Genomic DNA, 14,297 nt, shown 5'->3' with positions numbered 1-14,297 from the left:
CAACATAGTGTTGGAAGTTCTGGCCAGGGCAATCAGGCAGGAGAAAGAAATAAAGTGTATTCAATTAGGAAAAGAGGAAGTCAAATTGTCCCTATTTGCAGATGACATGACTGTATATTTAGAAAATCCCATTGTCTCAGCCCAAAATCTCCTTAAGCTGATAAGCAGCTTCAGCAAAGTCTCAGGATACAAAATCAATGTGCAAAAATCACAAGTGTTCTTATACACCAATAACAGACAAACAGAGAGCCAAATCATGAGTGAACTCCCATTCACAATTGCTTCAAAGAGAATAAAATACCTAGGAATCCAACTTACAAGGGATGTGAAGGACCTCTTCAAGGAAAACTACAAACCACTGCTGAATGAAATAAAAGAGGACACAAACAAATGGAAGAACATTCCATGCTCATGGGTAGGCAGAATCAATATCATGAAAATGGCCATACTGCTCAAGGTAATTTATAGATTCAATGCCATCCCCATCAAGCTACCAATGACTTTCTTCACAGAATTGGAAAAAACTACTTTAAAGTTCATATGGAACCAAAAAATAGCCCGCATTGCCAAGTCAATCCTAAGCCAAAAGAACAAAGCTGGAGGCATTACACTACCTGACTTCAAACTACACTACAAGGCTACAGTAACCAAAACAGCATGGTACTGGTACCAAAACAGAGATATAGACCAATGGAACAGAACAGAGCCCTCAGAAATAATGCTGCATATCTACAACTATCTGATCTTTGACAACCCTGACAAAAACAAGAAATGGGGAAAGGATTCCCTATTTAACAAATGGTGCTGGGAAAACTGGCTAGCCATATGTAGAAAGCTGAAACTGGATCCCTTCCTTACACCTTATACAAAAATTAATTCAAGATGGATTAAAGACTTAAATGTTAGACCTAAAGCCATAAAAACCCTAGAAGAAAACCTAGGCAGTACCATTCAGGACATAGGCATGGGCAAGGACTTCATGTCTAAAACACCAAAAGCAATGGCAACAAAAGACAAAATTGACAAATGGGATCTAATTAAACTAAAGAGCTTCTGCACAGCAAAAGAAACTACCATCAGAGTGAACAAGCAACCTACAGAATGGGAGAAAATTTTCTCAATCTCCTCATCTGACAAAGGGCTAATATCCAGAATCCACAAAGAACTCAAACCAATTTACAAGAAAAAAACAAACAGCCCCATCAAAAAGTGGACGAAGGATATGAACAGACACTTCTCAAAAGAAGACATTTATGCAGCCAACAGACACATGAAAAAATGCTCATCATCACTGGCCATCAGAGAAATGCAAATCAAAACCACAATGAGATATCATCTCATGCTAGTTAGAATGGCGATCATTAGAAAGTCAGGAAAAAACAGGTGCTGGAGAGGATGTGGAGAAATAGGAACACTTTTACACTGTTGGTGGGACTGTAAACTAGTTCAACCACTGTGGAAGACAGTGTGGCGATTCCTCAGGGATCTAGAACTAGAAATACCATTTGACCCAGCCACCCCATTACTCGGTATATACTCAAAGGATTATAAATCATGCTGCTATAAAGACAGATGCACACGTATGTTTATTGCAACACTATTCACAATAGCAAAGACTTGGAACCAACCCAAATGTCCATCAATGATAGACTAGATTAAGAAAATGTGGCACATATACATCATGGAATACTATGTAGCCGTAAAAAAGGATGAGTTCACGTCCTTTGTAGGGACATGGATGAAGCTGGAAACCATCATTCTCAGCAAACTACCACAAGGACAAAAAAAAACAAACACCGCATGTTCTCATTCATAGGTGGGAACTGAACAATGAAAACACTTGGACACAGGAAGGGGAACATCACACACCGGGGCCTGTCGTGGGGCTGGGGGAGGGGGGATGGATAGCATTAGGAGATATACCTAATGTAAATGACGAGTTACTGGGTGCAGCACACCAACATGGCACATGTATACATATGTAACAAATCTGCACATTGTGCACATGTACCCTAGAACTTAAAGTATAAAAAAAAACAAAAAAACTGCAAGTCACTTGCAAGACACCAAGTGATAGAGGTAGACACCAGGTGATAGAGGTAGGGCCTGGATCTGGATCCTTGAACCCTCTCTCCAATCTTTTGTTATTTCTAGAACATACTGAGTCGGCTCTCCACAATTATGAGATGAGCCACAATTCTGGATATTGAACTTCCTTTCTAAGATCACATTATTTTTGTCTAAATCATGGGTTACTGAGGGAAGATTATCTTCAGGGTAAAGGCAAAATGAGTAGAGATGATCCAAGCTCCAATGTTAAGTCATAGAGTCACATGCAGTAAGCATTCCACATAGCACTCTACTGTGAATATTTTTATCATTTCAAAATTCAAGGCTTCTATAAAAATATCTATTCACAGCTCTGCCTCTTGGGTTCACCATGGTGTCTACCAATCTGGAAAGAAAGAATTGTAAAAAAGACTCAAACAAAAACTCAGCATCCTTACCTTCTGGCCATATCCCCACAGCATCTGTCATTCTAGCAGATCCTACCAGATATTAAGAAACATTAACATTTTATTTCTTCATTCACACATTTTATTATAAATGCAATAAATCTTATTCTTAGATATAATCCCTAATGAATCCAATGAACAATTCATGTCAGTCCATGACTAAATACAGTTTTCGTAAGGTTTAAACAAATGCTATGAGAAGTCTCTCACTAAGATATGCCCAGAGGTACAAACAATTCTTAGAAATCCTTTTCAGCCACTGTATTAAATTGAAACAAATGATATGTGCTTATAGTTACATGTTGTTGAAAGTCTAAGAGTAATTTCTACAAGATTAATTGAATGATCAGACACATTAAATGCTAATCAGCAGTTATTACCTCCCTGTCACCTATCAATAACAACATTTATAAAATCAAAACATAGTTTTTCCCCATAATATCCAAGTTTGTTCATTCAAGAGATATCATATAAAAACTAAGTCCAGTTCAACTCTGTGGATACAGAGACAGCTGGCTGGGAGGTCTGTGTGTTCTCAACCTGGCTCCCACTGGTAGTAAGTTGGGGACTCCTGAATGACTGCAGGGCTGGAAGTGCTGCATTCATTTTAATTCAACCAAATCACAAGACTCTCACCTAGACCCCAACTTTCTTGATACATAATCCTCTGAAGTATGGTTTTCAGGATTCCTAATACCTAGAAGATTAAAAGCAGAAAATTAGAAGCTGAGTAAGAGCTTTCCAGACAATAAGAAGGGAGACAGAAAAAATCACAAAATGCAGCCATAAGAATTTAAGAAGCAGCATAAATGAAGCTATTTAGTAAAAGGGCAAAAGCTCGGCATGCCTCAATAGGACATGTCTCATGAGAAACCAGTGTGATGATGGATGAGATCATTACACACAGTGCCAAGCACAACGTAAGCACCCAATACATAGAAGCTATTTAAAATGCTAAGAAACAAGACACCAAGGCACTACTGTATTAGGGTATGGTATCAGATCAGATGCTTATAATGCCAATTTCAAACAATCACATAAAAGTAAAACAAAATCTATGAGTTTCTATAGAAGATTAGTTTGTAATCTTCTATTTAGAAAGAATTCTGTAAAAATGATTAAAAAGGCCAGTATGTTCTTTTGAAAGAAATAAGCTTCAGTTTTCTAAAAAAGTCAATTAAGTAGAATATCTTATTTTCTGAGAATGTCACACAAACAGGGACAATCTTATGAACATTCACCATTGTAATCTTTTTGGTACTTTTACACTGGATTAGAGGTTATACATCGCTTATCCTAAATTACCTATTTTCCTTCCGGCAGGTCAGCCAGGTCTTTCCTTAGGGCTCTGTCTGCTCTTGGTTCTTATGTGCTCTCCATATCCACTTCACATACTCATCTAATGCATGGATTCATCCATGCTTTATTCGTCACCTATCTCATTGCACAAAAGGTTTGTGGTGGCTTACAGGAAAAACATACAACCTGATAGTGAGAAATGAATATATACATAAAAATGAGGATAAAGGAATAGATTTCAGTGGAAATACTTGTTTGCAGGTAGGCTGCATCCAAAATAGAGAGCAGGCATGGTGGACGTGTCTGGCAAGCAGGTGGCCCAGCTGAAGCCTAATTCATAAGAAGCACCACGGGATGTGAGTGGGAGAGGCAGTGTATAGATAGATATGAACAGGTATAGATAGAGATAGATATCAATATTTATATAGATTTTTATAGGGAGACATTAAATGAATATCTATAGGGAGATAATAAATGAATATTCATAGAGATATGTATAGGTAGATACAGATATCTATATAGGTATAGATATAGACAGATCAGTGTCTGAATTGATATTTATATCTATAGATATCGGTATTTATAGATGGCTATCTCCCTATATCTATATCTACATCTATATCTGTATAATTATCTATAGATCTGTGTCTATGTCTACATTTACCTACGAATGAAAGGTAAGGACAGCTGAGTCAGCTGACCCAAGAACAAAGTCTAATCATCAGAGTGGATCATAATTTCAGGTACAGTATTAAGACCGTTCTTCGAATCTGTTGCTAAGCCAGTGAACGGGAAGGGTATGTGTGCTGCAAGCAGGCAGTGAAAGCTCTAGTTCAGCAAATGCAGGCAAGCAAGGAGGAACAGTCTACACTGCCATAGGACCTCTCTAATAAGCTGTAACATAAATGGGGGAGGAGGAGGAGTTAAATATTCCCTTCAACTTTGCCTCAGGCTTCTGAGAATCTCTTGCTCTGTGATGACTCAAGGGATGAACGGTGGCACTGGCAGGTCAGTGGCAACCACTGTTAGGAAACTTTAGAACCACAGGAGAAACCAAGGTGCACAGTGGACAGAGAAGCAGAAATACCCTCCAAGGAAAGTCGTGTCACATGGAAAAGAGGCGTCACGGCAAGGGTTGGCGAAGCAAGGATGGCCACCAGTGGACCATTGCTAAATTAGTCACAGTGGCCATGCAGGCTGCTACATCTTCTGGATGGGAACAAATGCTTTGCTTAGGTTTTTATAATACATAAAACAGAAAATAAAGCAAAGGCCACAGAGACTAAAGGAAAGGAGGAAGAAAGCACAGGAGGTGCATGAACTTCGGCTGGAGAAGGTTTTCCTTGAAGCACAAAGAAAGGCTGCACAGAGATGGGGGTGAATAAGTTTTTAGCTAATTTATTTTTAGCTAATTTATTTTTGTATGTGTGGTTTGTTTTATGGAATTGTGACAGAAAGGCTGGAAGGAAAACGTAGGACATTTTAATGAGTGTGGATGTGGCCTATGCATGGCATTACTGTAGTGTTATTTGAGGATTCCAAGTAAAGATGAATGTATGCTGAAAATGCTTTTGGGTGATTGGACCATATTCTCCATTATAGTTCCTAGGACCGGACCAGAAAGGACATGGCTTTGTAAGAGCTTTCCTAGCAATGTCTTTTTGGCCATCTGTGGGAAATTCTGCTGTCCAACACAGCAGAAGTTCCCGAGGGAACACAGGGAGCTGCAAAGCAAAATGTGTCCCTGAGCATATGTAAGAAACTTCCAGGAATTAAATAAAATAAAACAACAACAACAACAACACTCTTCAGGGGATGGGAGAGAAGGAGGTTTTGCAGGAGGAGAAAAAATGGACAAGTCCTGTGTCAACAGGTGTGGCAGGGAGATACTACAACTTGAATTATTGCTCATAATGAATTCACAGACTGGTAAATTGGGAAAATGTGGATTTTATGTGAGTTATAATAAGAGGATTCCCCCATGTGTTTATAAGAAGATTGTTCCCAATCACCTAAAAGGAAAATAAAACTTATTTTCATATGGCAGAAGAAGCTCACCATAATCTGGCTTTCACTTTTGCCTCATCCTTTAGACGCCTTCTGTTGTAATCAATGCTCTGGATCAATGATCCTCAACTGCAGGAGACTGTGTCGCCCTGCTCAGGAACACTTGGCAATAGATGGAGACATTGTTGATTGTCACAGTGAGCGAATGGAAAAGGATGCTACAGTCACTAGTATCTGGTGAGTAAGTCAGCGATGTTTGCTAAACATCCCACCATCTGCATGACAATCCCTAAAACCATGATTACCTGGCTCCAAATGTTAATAGCACCCAAGGTAAGAAATTTTACTCCAGATTCATTTAATGGTTTGTAACTTTTTGCCTTGACTCCTGATGAACCTAGTTTATCTCTGACACATCTCTTCCCTTTTCCTGGAAAATATTCCCCATTACAAGCAACAATCAAACTCTTTGTTGTCCATATTCCCACTCAACTCTTATAATCTCTTCAAAAACTTCTTTGGCTTTCAGAGAATGACTTGGGTGCTGTTTCCCAGATTGTGCTGCTGCGTTTCGTGTATACTTTCATTATGGCAATATCATAATTATTGGTAATTTCTTAATGCCCCTCCCCACTATACTGTAAATTCAACTAGGCAGGGAGGGCCCAGACCTTTTCATTACCATATCTCCTACACTTGGCCTTGTGTGATCAGTAAATATTTGTTGAGTAAATAAATAATTTAATCTCAGGGGCACTTTCTTTGATTTTAAAGATTGGGCAAAATAATATCTGCCCTGTCTTCACATATTTCCTTTTTTTTTTTTTTTTTCAGACAGAGTCTCACTACTCTGGAGTGGTGAGTAGACTCACTCACTAGACTGGAGTGCAGTGGCACAATATTGGCTCACTTTAGCCTCTGCCTCCCAGGTTCAAGCAATTCTTGTGCCTCAGCCTCCTGAGTAGCTGGAACTACAGGTGCATGCCACTATGCCTGGTTAATTTTTGTATTCTTAGTAGAGATGGGATTTCATCATATTGGTCAGGCTGGTCTCGAACTCCTGACCTCAGGTGATACACCTGCCTCAACCTCCCAAACTGCTGGGATTACACTTGTAAGTCACCATACCCAGCCACATATTTCTTATCATGATTGAATGAGATAATGGATAGCAAATTTTAAAATATGTTCCATAATGATAATAGCTTCCATTTGCCAGGCACTTTCTATGAGCTTGCTGCTGCATTAGCTGCTTTCCACGTAACACTACTTATTGTCCCACATTAGTAAGATGAGTATTATTGTTCCCCTCTGAACTGATAGAGACAACAGGAACTTACAAGGGATTCTTAAGGCATCAGGAATTTGAGTGATCTGTCAAAGATCATAGAGTTAGTAAATAGCAGATCTGAGGCTCAAATCCAAATTTTGGGAGTGAAGACATGGGTGTATACCTTGACATCACTGCAAAATCCTGAAGGTTCAAAGATAGGGAGATTCCTAAAGAGAAAATTTATCCAACATAGTCGAGGAAAGAATTTTTATTGCTTTTATCTTACCAACAGTGAGAACTTCCTTGCAGAACCTGGAGTTTTAACAGCACAATTGCCCCACCTGATTAATCAGAATTGCTGTTTGTGCATGGAAGATAACTCATTATGGCAAATATGCATTATAAGGCCATAATATATGCATTTATTCAATTAAGTCTAATGTATTATTTAAGGCTTGGTGTGTGATATTTATCACTAGCAAATGCTAATTTATACAGATTATCAGAGTCTAATTAGGTATACGGCTTGTGAGGACAGTCTGTTACTTGGAAGGTACAGCCATGGCTTACTCTACTCCGGGCCAGTATATTTATCAAAAGGTTTGGCAACATGGGCCACATATACACTTTAGTCTATAAACAGTTTTAAAGGTAAATGATTGGACTCCATTGCCATGGCTTCCTCTATTCCTTGTAAATCCACTGCCAGCATCTTGTAACAGTTCCACCGACCCAGGAGGGTTTCCTTAGAATCATGCATCCTCTTGCACATCGATGCACAACTCTGCCAACCAGAGTTGGTGCTGGTTGAGCAGTTTTCTTCCCATAAAACCAACACACCTATCTGCTTTAGTTAGGAGACAATGGAGCTCTTGAAACATTCACTCAACAAACAAGTACTGAAAAATCTACTCTATGCCAGGGTTTGTATTGGACATGGAGGATACAAAGATGAATGAGGCCAGGTCCCTGCATCAACCATCAGTATTATACAGACCTCTAGAGCGCACGTTTAGCATCCCACATATCTGGGATAGAGCCAGGGCTCTGTCATTGACCAGCTGTAACGCTCAAATGCCCAGTTTCCTCATCTATAACAGAATTTATCTCTACTTATAATATTGTTACAAGTATCAAAGAAGTTACTGTTTGTGATACTGGATATAAACCGGCTCTCTCATCCATGCAGAATCAGCCCTTTGGTTCTCTGTATCTTCATTCCAGAATTTCAATCATGCCCAACATTTCTTGGTTTCTTCTGAAGATTTCACTATAGTTTTCCTATGGCGATGAAAGTATAGTTTATAGTTCTTGTTCTCCAGCTATCTACCTTAAAAATCTTTATCAGAAACGTTCCTTTCTCCAAGTAGCTTTTTTTTTTCTTGCCCCCCTTTCCCCAGACAGAACATACCCCATTCTCTACGGTCCTCACCAAGTCAGCTCTCTTTTCAAATTTCCATGCCTTTCACATCAGAAAGAAATTCCTGAGGTTTAAAGGATCCAACTGGGCCAAGGGATCTTTGAAAAATCCTACCTCTGTCAGCTGCGATTCTTGCCCATTTGTGTGGGATGCATTGCTCTTGATTTGGGAAAACGATGGACTTGATACTTTATCACTGTATATGAGCTGCTGAGTTACGAAGGGATCATTTCTATGAAACTAAAGAAAAAGGGAAAGAAAGAATTAGATGTCTTTCAAACAAGACAAATGCGCTATCAACTTTAAATTTTGTAAAATCTTCTGGAAGGTTACATGTCTCCCAACTGCCGGCATAAAAGTATCAATTCCTGATAGCCTTGGACCGTTTTTGTTGTCAGGCTTGAGGCTATTTTACCAGAAATTATGGAGACGAAATATTGAGCGAAATGAAACAGAGCAATGTAAGTTCCCATTATTTTAGTGTAACCATTTCTTCAACTTAAGAAGAGTTAAAATAATTGTATTTACCACCATATACGCCCCACAAGGATTCATTCTATAATTAACATGATATAATAGTAGTATAATCAATGAAGTAAGCAAGCCATTAAAAAGGGGGGAGATCGGATCTCAACACATCCTTGCACCTGATCTTCCTCCACTCCTTACTCACCCTTTTCTTCGGCTAAAGGGCACTTCTGTTCTCATAGATGCCTGACAATCACTCCTCTCCCGCTTTGGGGTTTTCTCCTGTTATTTTCTTAGTCTAGAAGAATCTCCCTGCCCACCTCCATCTATACATGCCAAAGTCTCACCCATCCTTCAAAGCTCAGCTCAAAAGCAATTAATTTTTTGAGCCCATGCTACATACTAGACACTGATTAGTTACTCTATATTAACGCACTGAATTCTCATAACCACCCAAAGTTGAGAACTTTTATTATCCCCATTTCACAGACAATGGCACTGAGATCCAGAAAGATTAATGGACTTCCCCCAAATCAAAGAACTCGTGTTTGGTGAAGCTGGAATTTGAATCCTGTGATCTAACTGCAGAGTCTCATGCCCTAAACTTCTATGCTCAATGCCTTCTGTGATTGTCTCTTGGAATGTTTTTCCCTCCTTTGAGTTTTCTATATGTTCACTTTATGTTACTTCAGGTTCAGTTCTTTTAAGACACTTTTCATTCGATTTTTTTGTTTTTGAGACAGGATATTGCTCTATTACCCAGGCTAGAGTGCAGTGGTGCAAGCATGGCTCACTGCAGCCTCGACCTCCAAGACTCAAGTGATCCTCCCATCTCAGCCTCCCAGGGAGTTGGGACTACAGGTGTGTACCACCATGCCCATTATTTTTTTGTTTGTTTGTTTAGAGATGGAGTCTCACTATGTTGCCCAGGCTGCTTTTGTATTCCTGGGCTCAAGGGATCCTCCTGCTTTGGCCTCCCAAAGTGCTGGAATTACAGGAATGAACCACCACACTTTGCCTTCACATTCTACCTTGCATTTAAATTATGTCTCCCCCTTAGCTTTCTCCTACTAGACTAGTTGAGGGCTTAACCCACTTGTTTTCCTTGTTGACTTTTTAGAAAAGAACACATGATAGGAACCCCGTGAATATACAAACATAGAAACCGTGGACCAGAATAAAACCACACAATTTTTCTGCAGAATGAGTGACATCCAAGTTGTCACTCTCAAACAATGGAAATTTAGGGAAATAGTCTGTGGTTAAACAAAGGATTTTCCCCCTTACTCATGCAATACTTTGGGCTGGAACGTTGGTTTATAAACTGACTGATTATGAGTGTGCTGGGGACTTTAAAAAAAAAAAAAGAGTAGAAGATTTGTCTTCTCAGCAGGAAATGAGGAGGGAAAGATTAGGCAACTGTAAAGAAGCCAATTTGTTTTTTTTCAAACATGAAAGGAGAAAAATATATAATTTAACCAAGAAATTATCTCCAGGGAACCCCCTGCTTGTCCAAACAGACAAAACACTCAAACATTCTGTGTGTTTTTGCAGGATGTCAATTTGGTGCTGGCAGTGGAGGGGAGTAGGATTAGGCACCCATAGACACAGACATGCAAGGCAAGACATAGAAGAGCCAGCCAGGGAAGATGAGCGAGACTAGCAATGGCTGTGAGGCCAAAGGCTGTGAGCAACTTCAATGCACACGTGGTGTGACTGAGAGAGGAACTCAGCTCTCTATGCCTCCCATTAGCTCTTCAGTACATTCCCAAATTTGCTTGATATTAAGAATCATCTGAGATGATGGTCCAAAACACAGATTCCCAGCCTTCCTCCCAAGCCTCCCGAGTAAGTCTCTCCAAGAGGTACCCTGGAATTTTTAAACTCAACAAACACGCTTAATGATTCTGAGGACCCACCTGAGGCAGGGAAGCACTATTGTGGGCAATGGGAGCTGAATTCCGGTTCTGCGATATGCTGGAATGTCCAAGTCCTCAGGGTAAGGTAGCAGAAGAAGGGCTGCATTGGAAGTTGAGAGAACAGTGGGTCCTGTAGATTCATTGGTCCTTGATGCTTCAGTTAGGAGCGCTTGCCCATCTCATACTTTTTCTGATGTGTCCATGTAGTGCTTTATGAAGTGGACACCTTGATTTCTGAGGGTCTGTTGCCAATGTTACCCCATCATGACCATTTAACTAAAAAGACTGAGGCATTCCCAAAACAAATTCTTAGTAAAAAACTACAAGTCTAGAGTAGGAGCAGGTTTTGCAGGCTTTGCAGGAGGAGGCTTTGCAGCAGCCAGCTTCCAAGATTGCCCTTTGTTATTCTACTTGATTGATAGTGTGCCCCTGTGCAGACTACTTCCATACTGGGTAGAGCTGACCAATGTCACCTGTAAGATGTTGTGAAGATGGTGGTTTGACTTTTAAGATAAGCCATAAACAACATTGCAGGTTCCATCTTGCTCTCTTGGATGGCTCTTTTTGTAAGGAGCCAGCCACCATACTGTGAAGGAATTCAGCAAACAGCCCTATGGAGAAATCCAGATGACCAGGAACTGGGGCCACTCACAGCAGTCATCATGGACCTGACAGTTGAGCCACCTGGGAGACAGATTCCCCAACCACAGGTGAGCCCTTAGATGACTATGGCCCAGGCCAACATTTTGGCTACAACCTCCTGAGAGATGCTGAGCCATGATCACCCATAAGCCTCTCCTTAAATTCTGATTCACATAACTATGAAAGGTGGCAGAGTTTATCATGGTTTTAAGTTGCTACATTTTGAGATAATTTGTTATGCAGCAATAGATAAATAATACAGTTTCTCTCTCCCTTGTGTCTGATATTGGTTTAAAGAAGGTCTAGGAGGCTGGGCGTGGTGGCTCATGCCTGTAATCTCAGCACTTTGCAAGGCCAAGGTGGGTGGATCACCGAGGTCAGGAATTTGAGACCAGTCTGGCCAACATGACAAAACCCCATCTCTACTAAAAAATAAAAAAATTAGCCAGGTGTGGTGGCATGTGCCTGTAATCCCAGCTACTCAGGAGGCCGAGGCAGGAGAATCGCTTGAACCTGGGGAGGTGGAGGGTGCAGTGAACCGAGATTGCACCACTGCACTCCAGCCTGAGTGACAAGGCAAAGTGAGACTCTGTCTCAAAAAAAAAAATAAAAAATAAAAAAATAAAATAAGAGGTCCCGGAATGGATGGTTCATGTAGACGGTATGTGGCATAATAACAACCAGCATGTGTGGAATCCATACTAAACACTTTACATCATTTCATTTCATCTCATTTAATCTTCTCAAAAGGCAGGCACATTTATCCTCATTGTATAGTTGAAAAAACTAAAGTTTGAAAAAGTCATGTCTTATGTCCACAGCTTTTGATCTAGTAAGAGTGAAGTCAGAACTTGAAAGAAGGTCTGTTTCCAAATGACTTCCCTGCTCTTGGTCTGCTTCCTGGGGCATCTGTGGGCATTTTGTACCCATCCTACCTTACCCTCGTTGAATGTGTGCCACCTCACTTAGAATTGGTCTGTACATCTGCAGAAAGAGGATGCGTTAGGCTGCTGCTGCTTGGATGTAGTGAGGGGAATGCTGGCCCAAGTTCAGTCTGGCTGAATCACAGTTCCTCATTGACAAAATGGGGAAAATAATTACTATCTCACAGGGCAGTTGAAATAATGCAATTTCATAATGCCTATGCCATTGTTTTACAAACTCTAACAGCTAACACCAAAGTAAATTATTGTTTTTATCATGATTTTTGTTATGTTCATCTATGCCAAGCTCATAAAGATTATGGGATTAGAAGAGCCAATTACAACAGCCCACCCAGCATCTATGGAAGGGCCCCAACTTTAAAGACAGTCAATATATCCATTTTTTCCAGAACGTGAAAGAAACGTTGAATAGCTATTTATTGTCTTCCAGCTATAATTGATTATGGGATGAGAGTTGTTTTGTCGATCTTCCATTACAGTGCTTGAATAAAAGGTTAGTAAATAATAATGATAACAGAGAAAAACAACACATTCTTTCTCAAATCCCACCCACGCTGCCTCTCTGACTTGTGTATATTTGAAAATGGTCTTTACAAATACCAATTCTGGAAAAAAATTTACGTTGCATTATAAATATAAAAATAAAACCAAATCAAAATTATTATCTTGGCATCCTGGGGACCCTCCCTGGTGTGGATGAGGGGGCAGAAAAGAGGGAGTGGGAAAGAATGAAGGGAGGAGGACAAAGACCATGCCCGGAATTCCCACGCCAGTGGAACACTTGAACAGCCTGGTTTTCTGTCCTTTAAAATTAAAAACACAAATCAATTTCACTCAAATTCTAAAAGCAGAAAGGAATGGGGGATTTGACTGGTAATGTTTAGAAATAAATGATTTCTGGAAATGTATTGTGACTTAAAAATTGAGAAGTTCTGTCTTTGTAGAATGAAAAGAGAGAGAAGCTACAATTTCCACACGCAAACAAACACCCCATCTCATCAACTCTACCCATTTCCAGCTCCTGGACATTTGTCTTTTTTTGTTTCCTCCTCCTCTGAAGCAGGATTTCTCCTGGACAGCAGCCTCCTCAACATGGGGGCTTACCTATTTATCATCCCTCTCTTCCAACATTGCTTCCCCCACCACCCCCAGCCACACAGACAGCAGGGATTCTTCTGTCATTCTTTTCTTCCTTTTCTTGGGGGCACTGTATAGTCTGACCCTAGACCCTCTTTCTCTCCCACAAAGCTTTTATTTGAAAGCAACAGAAAAGAGGATGGAAACTGAGGGTAATAGAGATTGAAAGAGAGGAGACAGGAGTGGCTGCCAAGACAGAGAAAGAACAAGACAGGCACAGACAGCATGCAGGGGTGGACTGAAAAGTGAGAAGTCAGGGAAGAACATGGGTTAAATAATCGATTTCAAAACTCACTCTTTGCCAGAGATTTTAATCAAATCATTTCCTTAACCCCAGGAATCTTCTGGGAATTCATTCCCTCTTTCTCTGTCTCTGTCTCTCTCTCTCACTCTCTTCCTCTTTCTCTATCCCAGAATCTACACAGAGCCAAAAATGCCCTTAGCTATGGCCTGTGCCAGCACCACCACATGTATCTCTATTCCCTCCACTACACACATGTGCAATCGCACAACCACACACCATTACACACACACACACACACACAAAACCACCCCCCACCCCATATACTCAAGAGATGAGAAAAACCAAGCAAGTGGCCTGAGCAAGGCAAGCCCAGATCAAAGGGTTTTGGACTAGTGTCCTTTCCCTCTCCGTATACTGTCTGAGGGGTA

At 40.4% G+C, this 14,297-nt stretch overlaps 1 long non-coding RNA gene across 1 annotated transcript; it reads right to left on the bottom strand.

Annotated features, from left to right (window-relative positions):
* Positions 1-2,580: 2,580 nt before the first annotated feature.
* LOC109028291 (uncharacterized) lies at positions 2,581-10,992 on the bottom strand. The gene is made up of 6 exons (XR_002007305.3): positions 10,903-10,992; positions 8,630-8,755; positions 7,163-7,322; positions 5,874-5,984; positions 3,822-4,001; positions 2,581-3,213 (listed from the first exon to the last, which is right to left on the bottom strand). It is a non-coding gene; the product is annotated as an uncharacterized lncRNA (long non-coding RNA).
* Between the last annotated feature and the right edge of the window lie 3,305 nt (positions 10,993-14,297).

The sequence above is a fragment of the Gorilla gorilla genome, chromosome 13 (assembly GCF_029281585.2).
Source record: "Gorilla gorilla gorilla isolate KB3781 chromosome 13, NHGRI_mGorGor1-v2.1_pri, whole genome shotgun sequence".
NCBI classification, from domain to species: Eukaryota; Metazoa; Chordata; class Mammalia; order Primates; family Hominidae; genus Gorilla; species Gorilla gorilla.
Note: the sequence above shows the minus strand (reverse complement) of the source record. Positions and strands in the feature narration are given on the sequence as shown.